The sequence below is a fragment of the Saimiri boliviensis genome, chromosome 12 (genome assembly GCF_048565385.1).
Source record: "Saimiri boliviensis isolate mSaiBol1 chromosome 12, mSaiBol1.pri, whole genome shotgun sequence".
In the NCBI taxonomy this organism is placed as follows: domain Eukaryota; kingdom Metazoa; phylum Chordata; class Mammalia; order Primates; family Cebidae; genus Saimiri; species Saimiri boliviensis.
In genome coordinates, this window is record NC_133460.1 from 65,554,662 (window position 1) to 65,569,501 (window position 14,840).

Sequence of the window (14,840 nt, forward strand, 5' to 3'; positions counted from 1 at the left end):
AAAAACTGGTATATAGAAGTTCAATTACTTGCTTGAGACCACACGACTTATAGAAGGTGATGAAGCTGAAATATAAATCCAGATAAATCCTTTCATTTATTCAGCCACTTAGAAAACATTTGTAGAGAGCATGACATATGCCAGGCTTTGCTTTTGGTTCTGGGGACACATCGGTGAACCATTCAGATGAGTCCTCTGAACTCAAGGAGGTTACATTCTGTTTGGGTAAACAAGTAATACATCAATAAAATAAGTTATTAAGATATATTTTTGTGTAGCTCTACAAGGGGAAAATACAAGTGATCTGCATTATTTTATAATTTAGGTAAGATAGAGAAGGCCTCTCTGAAGGATATATGGTTTGAGCTGATCCCTGCAAACTGAGAAGGAGTCATCCTTATAAAGGGAAGACCCAAGGGTAAAGCATTTGTCAAGGAACTGAGGAGCAATGAGCTTGCCTTGTATAACTGAAGGAAAAAAAGGGGGTCAGTGTAACTGGTATATAAGAACAGAGAGGAGGGTGGTATGAAATGCAGTAAGAGAGATAAGCAGGGGCTAAACCATGCTATGGAGGAGTTTGGAATCCATTCTAAGAACTCATTCAAAATGTAAGACATTTAGCAGAAGAGAATAAGAAATGTTAGTAGTTTAGAACTTGGAATCCAATGCAAAAACTTCTCTGTAGTGCGAAAAGATTTTGCCTACAAAGCCTTTTTCCATATTGTGCAAATACCCTTTTAACTGTGATATTCCTGTCTTCCTCTAGATTGTTTGCAATGAGCTTAGATTAGCCAGCTGGGTCTTTATCTTGGATGTGTCAGACAAATGCCTCGTTAAAGAGGAGAGTTCTATTCAGTTACATAAATTCAAATACAGAAATCTCTTCTTTGCAATTAAGTTTATCACTGGCAAGAATGGGAAATAGCAGGTCAATGTGTAGGCCATTTTATATATCCTAATTCTGTCTTTTTTTTTTTTTTTTTTTAAGACAGTCTCACTCTACTGCCCAGGGGAGTGCAGTGGCATGATCTCGGCTTACTGCAGCCTCTATCTCCCAGGTTCAAGCTATTATTCTGCCTTAGCCTCCCAAGTAGCTGGGACTATAGGCACACTCAACCATGCCTGGCTAATTTTTGTATTTCTAATAGAGACAGGGTTTCACCGTGATGGCCGGGCTGGTCTCAAACTCCTGACCTCAAGTGATCCACCTGCTTCAGCCTCCCAAAGTGCTGGGATCACAGGTATGAGCCACGGCACCTTGCCTATATCCTAATTCTCAAGAGGGCATTTGGCTCATGGGAGAATAGACTTAAATGTTCTTGAATAAATAAAGCAACTCCTAACTTAATCAGGGGAAAATGGATAATAATTTGTCTTATTATTATTATTATTTTTATTATTTATTTATTTATTTATTTTTTGCTGCTACAAGAAAATGCCACAGACTGGATAGTTTCTAAAGAACAGAAATATATTTCTTGTAGTTCTGGTGGCTGGGAAGTCCAAGATCAAGGTGCTGACAATAGTGTCTGGTGAGGACTGCTTTCTCCCTCCAAGATAACAACTTGTTCCTGTGTCCTCAAATGTTGAAAGGCGGAAGGACAAGAGAGAACTCCAACTTCAATCCCAGTTTTAAGGATGCTAATCCCATTAATGAGTGTTCTGCAAAGGCACCCCAAAGGCTGCATTTCTTAATACTGCTGCATTGGAGATTAAGTTTCAAAATGAATTTTGGAGAAAATACTAAAATTCAAACCATAGTATCATCCTTGAATTCTTTTAGAAATGATTCAAATGATTAAGTTTTCTTTTAAATAAGGAAATAATGGATAATGGGAAAATGCTATTTGAAAATTTAAGTTTTATTTGCTCCGGTTTTGCTTTCTTTCATTTCTGAGTTCACATTTCAAAAAATTTACAGTTGCTAAACCGTGAATAAATTTTCACATAAGGAGCGAAGGGATAAGATTTTAGGATGTTTTCTCCTTATATGTAGTGCAGAGATAGACTAAGTTTAAGTTCCTGTTTGTGTAATAAATTATGTGTGTGAAAAGTAACCAGAAATTCAACCTTGATAATTCACTTTCTTCATTGCCTTTTAATCCTGAAGTTGCTTTCCCTTAAATGAAGTTTTCTTAGCCTGTCTCAGAAGTGAAGCATCTGGAACCCAAATCTTACGATTTTTATTAAGCAAAGTGGCACTGAGAAAATGTAAAGAAGGGGAAGATAATTAGACTAAACCACCCATTAAAAGTGAATATGGGCCGGGCGCGGTGGCTCAAGCCTGTAATCCCAGCACTTTGGGAGGCCGAGGCGGGTGGATCACGAGGTCGAGAGATCGAGACCATCCTGGTCAACATGGTGAAACCCCGTCTCTACTAAAAATACAAAAAAAAATTAGCTGGGCGTGGTGGCGCGTGCCTGTAATCCCAGCTACTCAGGAGGCTGAGGCAGGAGAATTGCCTGAACCCAGGAGGCGGAGGTTGCGGTGAGCCGAGATAGCGCCATTGCACTCCAGCCTGGGTAACAAGAGCAAAACTCCGTCTCAAAAAAAAAAAAAAAAAAAAAAAAAAAAAAAAAAAAAAAAAAAAAAAGTGAATATGGCAGTTTTTTCCAAAGCCTTGGTGACTGTGGCCAAGACTATTGAGACATGTCACCTTATTTACGTCAGGAAAAATTGTGAAAGGTTTTAAAATGGGCAAACAGATTATTGTGAGTCCTTTTAATGGAATACTTGACATTGTCTAGGGCACTCTTTTGAGTTACTCAATTCTGTAGGGCACTGTTCCCTTCATAGTTTTTAACTAAATTATTTTATAACTCTGTACATTTTGGACAATTGATACTAATACAATTTATTCTTGTCCATTTAAGCACAGCTGAATTTTGTACAGTGAGATGCAATTCATTCTCTGCCTTACCTCTGCGGAAAGGCTCAGTTTTGTATACTTTAGTAAATTGACATCAGTCTTTCTAATTGCTCATATGTGACTGTTATCTGAATTCTCCTTTTAAACAGGTTCAATTTTTACATCTTACTGATTATGAATGAAATAAAATCACTGACAAATTTCCGTCATATCTGTATGAGAGTCATGATTTTATCTTTACTACAAAATGCATTTTTATAACCTTCTCTTTAAAATGAAACTTAAAGATTCAATTTAAGTTAATAGTTTCCTGATTTTTTTGGGTACATATTTGTCTCTCTAAGCCTTGAAAACAGACATTATTGACTGCCTTTTAATAGTAAATGTTTCAGAAAGTTGTTGAAATATTCCTTGAAAAAGACCGAATATGGTCTATTTAAGTCTTTTTGTTTATATACTGAATGCAGTAATAATACTTTATTTTTATGGTGAAAATGATTTTCTCTTTACGGTTATATTTTAATGTCATCAAAGCCTACTCATCTGACTGTATGACTGTTAGGAGGACAGGGACCACATACAACTTTCATGCTTTGTTCTGAATTACCTTATCTATAAAAGCAAAATAATGTAGATGGCAAAGTAGAGCTATGGCCACATTTTTCTTTCCCTTTTAAGAAATCTCCCTCTTTTTGGAAGTACCTCACTCGTATATATTAGATACCTCACATGTCTCATTTCCTGGAACTGTCCTTCAGAAATAAATCCCATGTATTAGATTTTAATCTTGGGTGTATTTGCCTCTTAAAAGTTTTCTTATATTATTGCTTTTCAGTCTGCTCTTATGTTGTAAATATCTTGTTATACTGGTCCCCTTAGAACTAAATGACCATGAATATGGCCTCATGTTATCAATTTTGGAGGCCTATAAATTTTCATTGATATTCCCAGAAACTTAAATGAAGTTCTAATGGTGAAATTTCAGGCAAATTGCCAGAATGATATGAGAGAAACAGTTCTCAGTATGCTTTCCAAATTATACCACATAGGTTTTGGCTTATTCTTTTTGCTTCTAATATTCTTCCTGTCTAAAATCACATTCTAGTGCTGATGACTAAATCAAATTATATAACTATAGCTTTAATCAGGACAGTTGAAGAAAATAGACAAAAAAGAGATGAGAAATGACTTTTACTTTATTTATTATTGGTTAATTTATTTTTAAAATTTGTCTCTCTGTCTTAAAACAGTGAATTCTAGTAGAGATGCCTTGCTTTACTTTTTTGGGTACCCATACAATAGTACAAAAATTTACACCGAATTTCTATGAGGTGCTCCTTTCCAAAAGTATTAAATTTATTTTAAAAATTCCAGTAGTTTCCCTTATATTTTCAGGTAGTGTGCTAACCTAGGAGCTTGTGTGTGTGCCTATGGGGCACACACACACCTCTGTGTGAGTCTCTGTGTGCATGTGCACATAGTTGTAAACCCACCAATAGACACAAGTGAACAGACCAAAGCGTGGAGTAGAAAGGGACTAAAAGGCATGGCTGTGTGGGGTCACAGGCTCTTGGCCCCCTGTAGATTCACTGAAAACCTAATTGCCAAGAGGTAGATTAACAGGAAAAAAAGGCATATACATTTATTTAACATATATTCACAGGAGCCTTCAGGATGGAGATCCAACCCAACAGTAAGATACAGAAGCCTGTATACCATCCTAAAACCACAGAAAGAGTGCAGACTTAGAGCGTGCCCAGACACAGGCTAGGCTGGTAAAACAGGTTTAGTGGCAAGACAGATTATGAGAGAAAGAAGGGGCCTGGGTAGCTAAGGTGGCCTTGTTATGTAGATGAAGCCTCATAAGTTAGCAGTTCTCAAAAAGAATAGATGGTAACTGTTTGTTTTCAGACCTTTAAAGGTGTCCAAATCCCAACCTCTCCTAGATCCCGGGGAAATGCCTAGAAAGAGGAGGCAGGGCTGCATTGATGATGGTTTTCCACAGATGCAAACTTCCCATTCTGTCTCTGTTGGGTCTGCAGCAGCCATTTAAAAATATCTCAAAAAACATATTTTAGGGTAAAATAGTTTTATTTCATTGAGCTGCTTTGTCAAAATAAATTAGCCACTCTGTTGCATTGATTTTGAAATCGATGCATTTGATGAGCATCCCCTAGGAAGTGGAGAGAAGTCAGTGACCGCTCATTACCTTATCCTTTCATCCTGGCACCCTTTCACCCCGGCTGGCCCAAGAGGCTGCTGGCAGTGTCAGGCCGGTGTGCACCCTTGCTGAGTGCTCTCTAAAAAATAAGAAAAATGTCACCAAGGAAATGTACCTGTAGAACATAGCACAATAAAAATTTTAGTTATTCTATAACTAAATTGGATTGAATAATATATGCTGCTTATTCCAAGTTTAGAGGAACAATTGTGTCAATTGTTAGATTCAGGACCAGAAAAGAAAATAAATTTAAAACTTTTATAAAGGAGAATGTTGTAAAACTTCAGTGTAAATTTTTAAACAAATATAAGTGTTAAATTTTCTTATGGGGATTGAGATTATAAGGGCAAATAGGAATTGAAAAGAAGAGGCTTAAATCTCTATTGAAAATAAGGGAAGAGACTCCTCACCTCCTCCCTTTTCCTTGAACATTTACTTTAGATTAGCAAACTTGTAATTGTAAGGCCTTTCCCTGTCCCTTTGAAATATATGTAAATCTTTTTAAAAGCTGAATAAGCTTCTTATCAGAGGCTTTTATACCTTTCTCAAGGACTTGGGAACCATCCCTTTGAAATGAATGGCAAGACAGCTTATGAGAGAAAGAAGAGGTCTGGGTAGCCAAGGTGGCCTTGTTATGTAGATGAAACCATAAGTTATCAGTCTTCAAAAAGAATAGATGGTAACATCAAGAGAGAGAGCATCCCTATCTTCCAGTTTCTGTGAGAAGGTAGGAGCCTAACTTAGGCAAGTTAGTCCAAATTTCAAAACTGCTTCATCACAAAGTATGATGTTTAATTTTCCGCTGGATAAAGCTAAGTTAGCAAGCATAGGTTGTCTCCCCAATCACCAGACAAATGTAGGATGAGCTATGACTGACAGATTGGGCTGTCAAGTCCTCTTACTTAAGGACTACTTATTGTTTATGTTGAGATATAACCTGCAGGTAATGGTTATATCTGCTTCACTATATGAAGAATAAGCTTTCTTTCTGCCTTTGCTGTCTGCTAGAGGATGTCCTAGGATGCGCATCATATTCTTGTTGAATATTTTTTCAGTAATAATTGTTTTCTCTTCTACCCTTATGAAGAGGTTTTCTGGATTAGGAGGTGATTTTGTTTTTAATTGTATTTCCCTAATGCTGTTTTGGATAAAAGTTTTTAAAGTGTATACTAATAACGGGTAATATTTATTTAGCAGTTAGCAATGTTTGGTTCTAGATTTTTGTGTGTGTGGGGGGGCCATATTTATAAGGCCATCAGACAAGAAGTTATTAAACTGGTATTTTAATCAAAGCAGAATGAATATCTGGCACACATGTTTAACAAGTAGCTGTACTACAGAAAACATGGCTGTGTTCTAGTTCACCATTTTTTTGTTGAACCCATCAAAGTTTATATTAACTTTTATAAAAGTTAATATAACTTTTATAAAAGTTAATAAATTTTTATATAAAAAAATGACATTTTAATGACAGTTCAATTCCAAATTGAAAAGACTACAGAAACATTAAATCCACTGCATTTTAGTAGATTTACATAATAGTAATATTTATTTATAATCAGCAGAATTCTCATCCTGACAGTATATACTCTGTTAGGTTATTTATGCAAAATGTAGATGTTGAAATTTCCATTTGCCTTAATAAGTTTGAAAGACAGTCTTTTTCCATGTACATTACTTTAATTTGTTGGCAGGCAATTTGAGGCTGCAGGTATCTTCTAATTATCTCACACTTTGCATATAATACATCAACCCTTATATTGGTGAGGAAACAATGAAAGCATCCAAAAAATCCCCCCCTACCTCCGTTACCTTCATTTGAATGTAAATTTTACTAATCTAATTCTTTGCTGGGCCCCTAAAATCTTTTACATCTTTTTTCCTTTTTAGTATGCCTGAAATAGCCTATTTTAATTTCCCTTTGGTCAGCATTCTTCTGGAAAAACCTATTTTAAAGCTTGTTTCTTTGGACGAATGTTAGAAAAAAATCAGGGCCCAAGAGTTGCTGCATTATGTGGTGCTCTTTGATGTACCAAGGCTCCAGACTTAAAGGTAGAATCCTGACTTAGGAGAACACTCCCACCCTAGCCCTGACATGGTCACTCCCTGAATGTGGGATGTTGGGAACATATCAATTGCTTCGTCTAGGTTCTATTTTCCACTTTTATGTGTTGTACAATGTGGAGAGAATTTTCGTGAAGTCTTGTTTAGTGATGAGAATAGTAAGTGTAGAAGTGAAATGGTCATCTGAGTTTTGACTGGCAGATGCTCCCCTCAGTTCTTCCTGATGGCAGCATTTTTATTACTAGCAAACTATTATTCAGAAATTATACTTTGTCATATCATGTCTGTAATTAAGACTAGTTTTTCTTTCTCTATTATCCTTTAGGTTTTAGCTCCAACTTCAGGTAATTTTTTAGAAAGTTTTCCTTATCTCCAATTTTAAACATGCTTCTACCTCTACAGATATTTTCTATAGTATTATTCTATTCCTTTTCATCTCCAGGAAGAATAAATCTAGCACAATGTATGATTATTTAGAGTCAGTTCTCATTATTTGAGGTAATCATCGTCTACACAATCCCCACAAATGCCAAATTAGCAAACATTTATTAAACAAATATCTTATTAAATATATATATTATTGATTAATATTAACTCATGGTCAACAGCACTATACCTCATGCCTCAATGAAGCTGTTCTAATACATGCATTTTTGCCCTAAGGAACATCATAACCTTCTTGCTCTTAGGGACACTAGACAACACTTCAGCACTGCACTTAGGGGCTATTTTAAATAAGAAAATCTTGAGGGACTTCCTCCAAGATGGCCAAATAGGAACAACTCCGATCTGCAGCTCCCAGTGAGAGTGCACCAGAAGACGAGTGATCTCCACATTTCCAGCTGAGGTACCAGGTTCATCTCACTGGGACTTGTTAGACAGTAGGAACAGCCCACGGTATGTAAGCGAAAGCAGGATGACAGAAACAAGCAATGGGGCAAGGATTCCCTATTTAATAAATGGCATTGGGAAAACTGGCTAGCCATATGCAGAAAGCTGAAACTGGATCCCTTTCTTACGTGTTACCTTACATGTTATACAAAAATTGACTCTAGATGGATTAAAGATTTAAACATGAGGCCTAACACCTTAAAAACTCTAGAAGAAAACCTGGGCAGTACCATTCAGGACATAGGAATGGGCAAGGACTTCATGACTAAAACACCAAAAGCAATGGCAACAAAAGCCAAAATAAATGAATGGGATCTAATGAAACTTAATAGCTTCTGTACAGCAAAAGAAACTATCAATAGAGTGAACCGGCCACTAACAGGATAGGAAAAAATTTTTGCAATCTACTCATCTGACAAAGAGCTAATATCTAGAATCTATGGAGAATATAAACTAATTTGCAAGAAAAGACACTCCATCAAAAAGTGGGAAAAGGATATGAACAGATACTTTTCAAAAGAAGACATGTATGCATCTAACAAATGTATTTTAAAAAGGCTCATCATCACTGACCATTAGAGAAATACAAATTAAAACTGCATTGAGATACCACTTCACACCAGTTAGAATGCCAATCATTAAAAAAATCAGGAGACAACAGATGCTGGAGAGGATGTGGAGAAATAGGAATGCTTTTACACTATTGGTTGGAGTGTAAATTAATTCAACCATTGTGGAAGACAGTGTGGCGATTCCTTAAGGATCTAAAATAGAAATACCATTTGACCCAGCAATCCCATTACGGGGTTTAAACCCAAAGGATTATAAATCATTCAATTATAAAGACACATGCACATGTATGTTGCAGCACTGTTCACAATAGCAAAGACTAGGAACCAACCCAAATGGCCAACAATGATAGAACTGGATAAAGAAAATGTGGCACATATACATCATGCAATACTGTGTAGCCTTATAAAAGGATGAGTTCATGACCTTTGCAGGGATATGGAAGAAACTGGAAACCATCTTTCTCAGCAAACTGACAAAAGAACAGAAAACCAAATGCCGCATTTTCTCACTCATAAGTGGGTGTTGAACAATTAGAATACACACCAGGACCTGTTGGGTGGAGGGTTAGGGGAGGAATAGCAGGAGGTGGAGAGCTTGGAGAGGGATAGCATTAGGAGAAATACTTAATGTAGATGATGGGGCGATGGATGCAGCAAACCACCACCATGGCACATGTATAACTATAACAAACCTGCATGATCTGAACATGTACCCCAGAACTTATAGTATAATAAAATTTTTTAAAAAGAAAATCTTCAGGAAAAAGCACAAAAAATAAAAAATATAAAATGTATAGCCAAAAATGGACTAGGAAGACGACACTTGTTTACACAATGGGTGTTGATAGAAGACGGCAGAGAGTCACCTTACTCAACTTATCTTGGATGACTCATATTTTTCTCTTCTGGGAGCCTGTTGTGAAAGCATTGTGAGTGCTGACTTTGGTCAACTGGTACATGTTAGCAAGTAGATGAATTAGCAAATACAGCATCTGTGAATAACAAGGAAAGAATGTGTTTGTTTATGTATTGATTTGTAATTTGCTTACTCTACTGCACTGTAAATTCCACCAGGGCAAAAATATGAATGTTTTCCACTGAAACATTATTAGATCTGATGCTGAATAAAATATTAAAGACTCAGCTACGTTTGGCCTTAGCCAAATTCTGAAATTTGACTTCAGTTTTGGCCTCAGACTTAGGAAGACTGAATTACTGAGTGACTATTTCAACAATGTTTCTGAAATTTTTAGTCTTGCCAATGATAAATGATGATGAAATCAGATTGTTTAGCATGAAACTTAATCAGCATAGCCTTTTCAGTAATGTGACCAAGGTCTTTGAGATTTATTGTTAATCTGATTATTCACTTTAAACATAGGCATTGGAGCAAAAATCTCCTTATGTCCTTTACATATTGAAATTCTATCTTTGTTAAAGTAAAATGCATAGTTATTATTGCAATAGTATAATCCTACAATTATTAGTGATACTTAAAAAGTTGTACACTTTATATTCAGAGTAATTATTAACTTTTGAACAGTTACATTGATCTTCAGTATGACTATCAAAAGAAAGTCATACTAAATAACTTCATGAAAAAAAATTTGAAATAACTTTATGAAAACTATCCTTTCAAAATAATACTTATATAAATTTAAATAATACAGACAGAAAAAATAAATGATCAATTTGTTTAGTTGTATACTAGTATTTTAATAATAAGCACATGATCTTTAAAAACTGCATTTACCCCAGCACTTTGAGAGGCTGAAGAGGAGGATCATGAGGTCAAGAGATTGAGACCATCCTGGTCAACAAGGTGAAACCCCATCTCTACTAAAAATACAAAAATTAGCTGGGCGTGGTGGCACGTGCCTGTAATCCCAGCTACTCAGGAGGCTGAGGCAGGAGAATTGCTTGAACCTAGAAGGTGGAGGCTGTGGTGAGCCGAGATCGTGCCATTGCACTCCAGCCTGGGTAACAAGAGCGAAACTCCGTCTCAAACAAAAACAAAAACAAAAAAAACACACACAAAAAAACAAAACTGCATTTACTTTTTTATTCTTTGACTCAATTTGTCATGTATCATGAGCCTTGGGCATGAGTATAGTGAAGTAGTCACTTCATTAAGGATATTATATGTTCTTCTATAGGGGTTGGATTTTATTCTGAAGGGAACAAAGAGTCTTTGAAGCATTTAAACAAAGGGATGTTGTGAACAGATCTAATTTTACATTGGTCACTTTGCTTTATGTAAAGGACAATTTTGATTTGACCAAGAAAAGATTCTGGGGTACCAATTATTAAATGATGCAGTTGCCAAATAAAACATTATGGAAATAGTTATTCTGGGGAAATGTTTAGGAGATAAAATTAACATGTGTTAGTCTTTTATTTTATTTAGGGAAAGGCATAAATCAAAGATGATTCCGCATTTTGACTTGTGTGACAAGGTGCATGATAATTTTATTCACTGAGATTAGATTAAAATTTTTCTCTAATGTTTCTATTATTCTCTTTTTCTTTTTCTTTTCTCTGTCACCAGTCTCTTTTGGTTTCCCAGTACCTCTAGCTGCAGCTACTCTGTGAAACCGTTAATTGGTTTCTCTAATTCTAGTTCTCTGCTTAGCACTGAACCTGTTGCTTTAGATTAATATTTCTAAAATGCTGCCGTCATCATGTGATCTGTTTAAAAATATTCAGCATTTCCTCATTTTCCATGGAATTTAGGTCAGTCTTTTTAGTATGCCATTGAGGGTCTTTAAAAATTTGATCTTAGACTACTTTTCCTTTAATAGTGTTGTATACATAACTTTTGGGCCAACAATTATTTGCTCTATGCTGTGCAGACACATTCAGCCTTTATCTTTCTGCCTTTGCTTTTACTAACTAAATTTTATGTCTCAAAATTTTACACAGTCTTCAAATATTAGTTCTTTCATACAGTCTCCTGATTTCCACTTTCAGGTTCATTTGGAAACTGATTTATGTCTTTTGTAGGACACTTACCATCAGTCTCTTAGAGTAAGTTGTTGGCTCCTTGGACACAGAGAGCTATATCTGTATACACACACATGAACACAAATGTACATATGTAGATTTGTATCTGAGCTATTTTGGAGTCTTCTTTGTTTTTCCTTCAGGGTCTAAATAGTGTTCATTGGAGTGAAAATTACCCTGAGAATAAATAAACAAGAGCAGTGCAAGTGGTAAGAAGGGGAAGGGTGGTCTTTATCTTTCTAACTCAACTAACATCCCTGTGGATTAAAGCTGTTAGGAAGATAATATCCTAATCACTCAAGACACCTGTATGAAAGTTAACCGTGTCTTCTGAACTGTTCTTATATTATTACATTGGATGATGGTATTGATACCTTTATTTGTGTAAAAACTTCTGTTGGCCCCGAAGAAAGATAGAAATTCATTCATTATTATTGCCTCTCCCTTTGAAGTGGCATAGCGAGCCCTGCCTATACTGCCATGGCAAAAACAATATGGAACGCCCCCTTCTGGGGTCTTCTTGGCCCTTTGCACCCTCTAGACCAGGCGTCCCCAAACTACGGCCTCTGGGCCATATGCGACCCCCTGAGGCCATTTATCTGCCCGCCCCCCCCCCCCCCATCGCCACACTTCAGGAAGGGGCACCTCTTTCATTGGTGGTCAGTGAGAGGAGCACAGTATGTGGTGGCCCTCCAACAGTCTGAGGGGCAGTGGACTGGCCCCCTGTGTAAAAAATTTGGGGACGCCTGCTCTAGACATACCTGTGTGTTGGTAGTTTGTCTCCCTTTCTTCTGGTAACAGCAACACAGATTTTCTATGGAAATCCACTCTTTCCCACTCTTACTCTTCATGGCTCCACCCTGGTTAATGCCAACCCACTTAGCCCCAACTCTAAAATGACCATATGACCCAGACTTTGCTAACTAAAGCATCACAGCTTGTCAGCAAATGCATGACCCAGACAAGCTCAGAAACTTAGTTGAAAAAAACAATACCTGAAAAGCTAAATTTTCTGAAGTTACAGAAGTTATTTTGTTCTTATCCCATTGTGGGAAGATTTTGTCTTTAGAAAAAAGGTGTTACAGAGGAAATCAGAGAAGACTTGAAAACAGATGCCTAATGACATCTGAGCAACTAGATTGTGCTTTAACTGAATCTAAATGTGAGACTATAATTTATCTTTTGTGTTAGTTTCTTTTTTGTTAGATTCTTGCAACCCTGGGAATTCTAAATAATGATCTTGGTAATACTACATTTATAAGACTAAAAGATAGGAACTCAAAAAAAAAGTTGTTTATGGCAGTTGGTGAAAAATGAATTTAAGGAGAAGTGACAAAAAGAACTACTTGGGGTAACATCTATGAAGTGTTTTAATAATTTTCTTTAAAACATACAATAGTAGTTACTTCAAAAGAGAGAGGAATACCAGGGAGATTAGAATAATACAGAAAACCACAGGGCTCTGTAATTCTGTATCTCTATGCAAGGGCCTGCATTGTTTATCACAGTATCTGTAGTTCTTATCAAACAGGGTAAATGTTTGATGAATGAATACCCTAATCAAAGAGGCCTGGGCATACTGCCAGCTACCAAGAAAATTCAGAGGGAAGAAGAAAATTGTTATAGAGAAATAGAGCTCAAGAAATATTAACATCATATTTTCCTGAGAGAGAGAGAGTAAGCACACATGTGTCCCACTGTACCATGTGATATAAACTCAGGGGGTTACATAAAGGAAAGGAATCTGGTGTTTCAGGATGTTAATTTGTTCTGTGCAATGTATTTAAAGTAAACTTTAATTTTGTGATTTAGGAAGAAACTGTTAGGATCTTAGGATGGTGGGGAAACATAGATGAACATGAACTTATTAAGGAAAATGGTGAGTTTAATTTGGCCAATTAGTTATTTCATTGCATTAATTGGAGAATGCAATCTAATGAAGAATATGCCTATGAAAATAATAAGATAAGGGTCTATACTGGGCTCAATAAAAATCTGGACTTAGATGAGGAGCGACTTTATTCAGAGACTACAGCAGTAGGAAGAACTCTCTGATTTCAGAAATCTGCAAGTGCCTCAAAATCAAACACAATGGCTTATTTTTAGAAAAACAGGGAAGAGTAAGCAGGGATAGCAGAAATTTTAAGGGGACACCCAGCAAGTGAGAAGGGATGAGTATACAGCATGACAGGTCCAGTCTAACAGTAAATGTGCCCTTTCTGTGGTCAGCAGTTCTCCAGATGAGTTGTTTAGGGCACATGGCATTCAAGAATCAAAAGAGAATCAGCAAATTAGTAAGAGGAAATTGACGCTCCAGTATACCCTCTGTATATATTACTCTGCCATTGTAAATAGCACTCTGAATTCATGTGACTTGACTCCACACTATAATTGAATAATTGTAACCTAACAATAATAAAATAATAAGCAAAACTAACAATTATTGAACACAATATATCAGGCACATTCTAAAATGTGCCTAAAAAGTCCTTTACATGTGTATTTTATTTAATCTTATAGTCATCCAATGAAGTATTCTTTTTTTCTCAATTTTACAAAACAGGAAACTAAGAACAGGTTAAATATTGTATAAATGCCATAGTTTGCCCATAACTAGTATTAGGTATATAGAAAAGGAGAGCAGATATAGACAGATATTTTTGAGAGATATTTTGCTAAGGCTATGATAAAGCCTGAAAAAATGTGTCTAATCTACTCCAGAAAATCCTTTCTGATGACCAAATATTTTATATCCTCAGATTCAGCATCTAGCCCAGGTGCATTATGGGGCATTATTAAGAAACATTATCAAACTCAGAAATAAGGGCTAATACGGTTTGGCTCCGTTTCCCCACCCAAATCTCATGTTGAATTATAATCCTGAATGTTGGAGAGGAGATAGGATCATGGGGATGGACATTGCCCTTGCTGTTCTTGTAATATTGACTGAGTTCTCATGATATCTTTTTTTTTTTCTTTTTTTAATTTGAGATGGAGTCTTGCTGTGTTGCTGAGGCCGAAGTGCAATTATGCAGTCTCAGCTCACTGCAACCTATGCCTCCTGGATTCAAGTGATTCTCCTACCTCGGCCTTCTGAGTAGCTGGGATGACAGGCACCTGTCACCGTGCTGGCTAATTTTTGTATTTTTAGTAGAAATGGGGTTTCACCATCTTGGCCAGGCTGGTCTCAAACCCTGACCTTATGATCCACCCACCTTG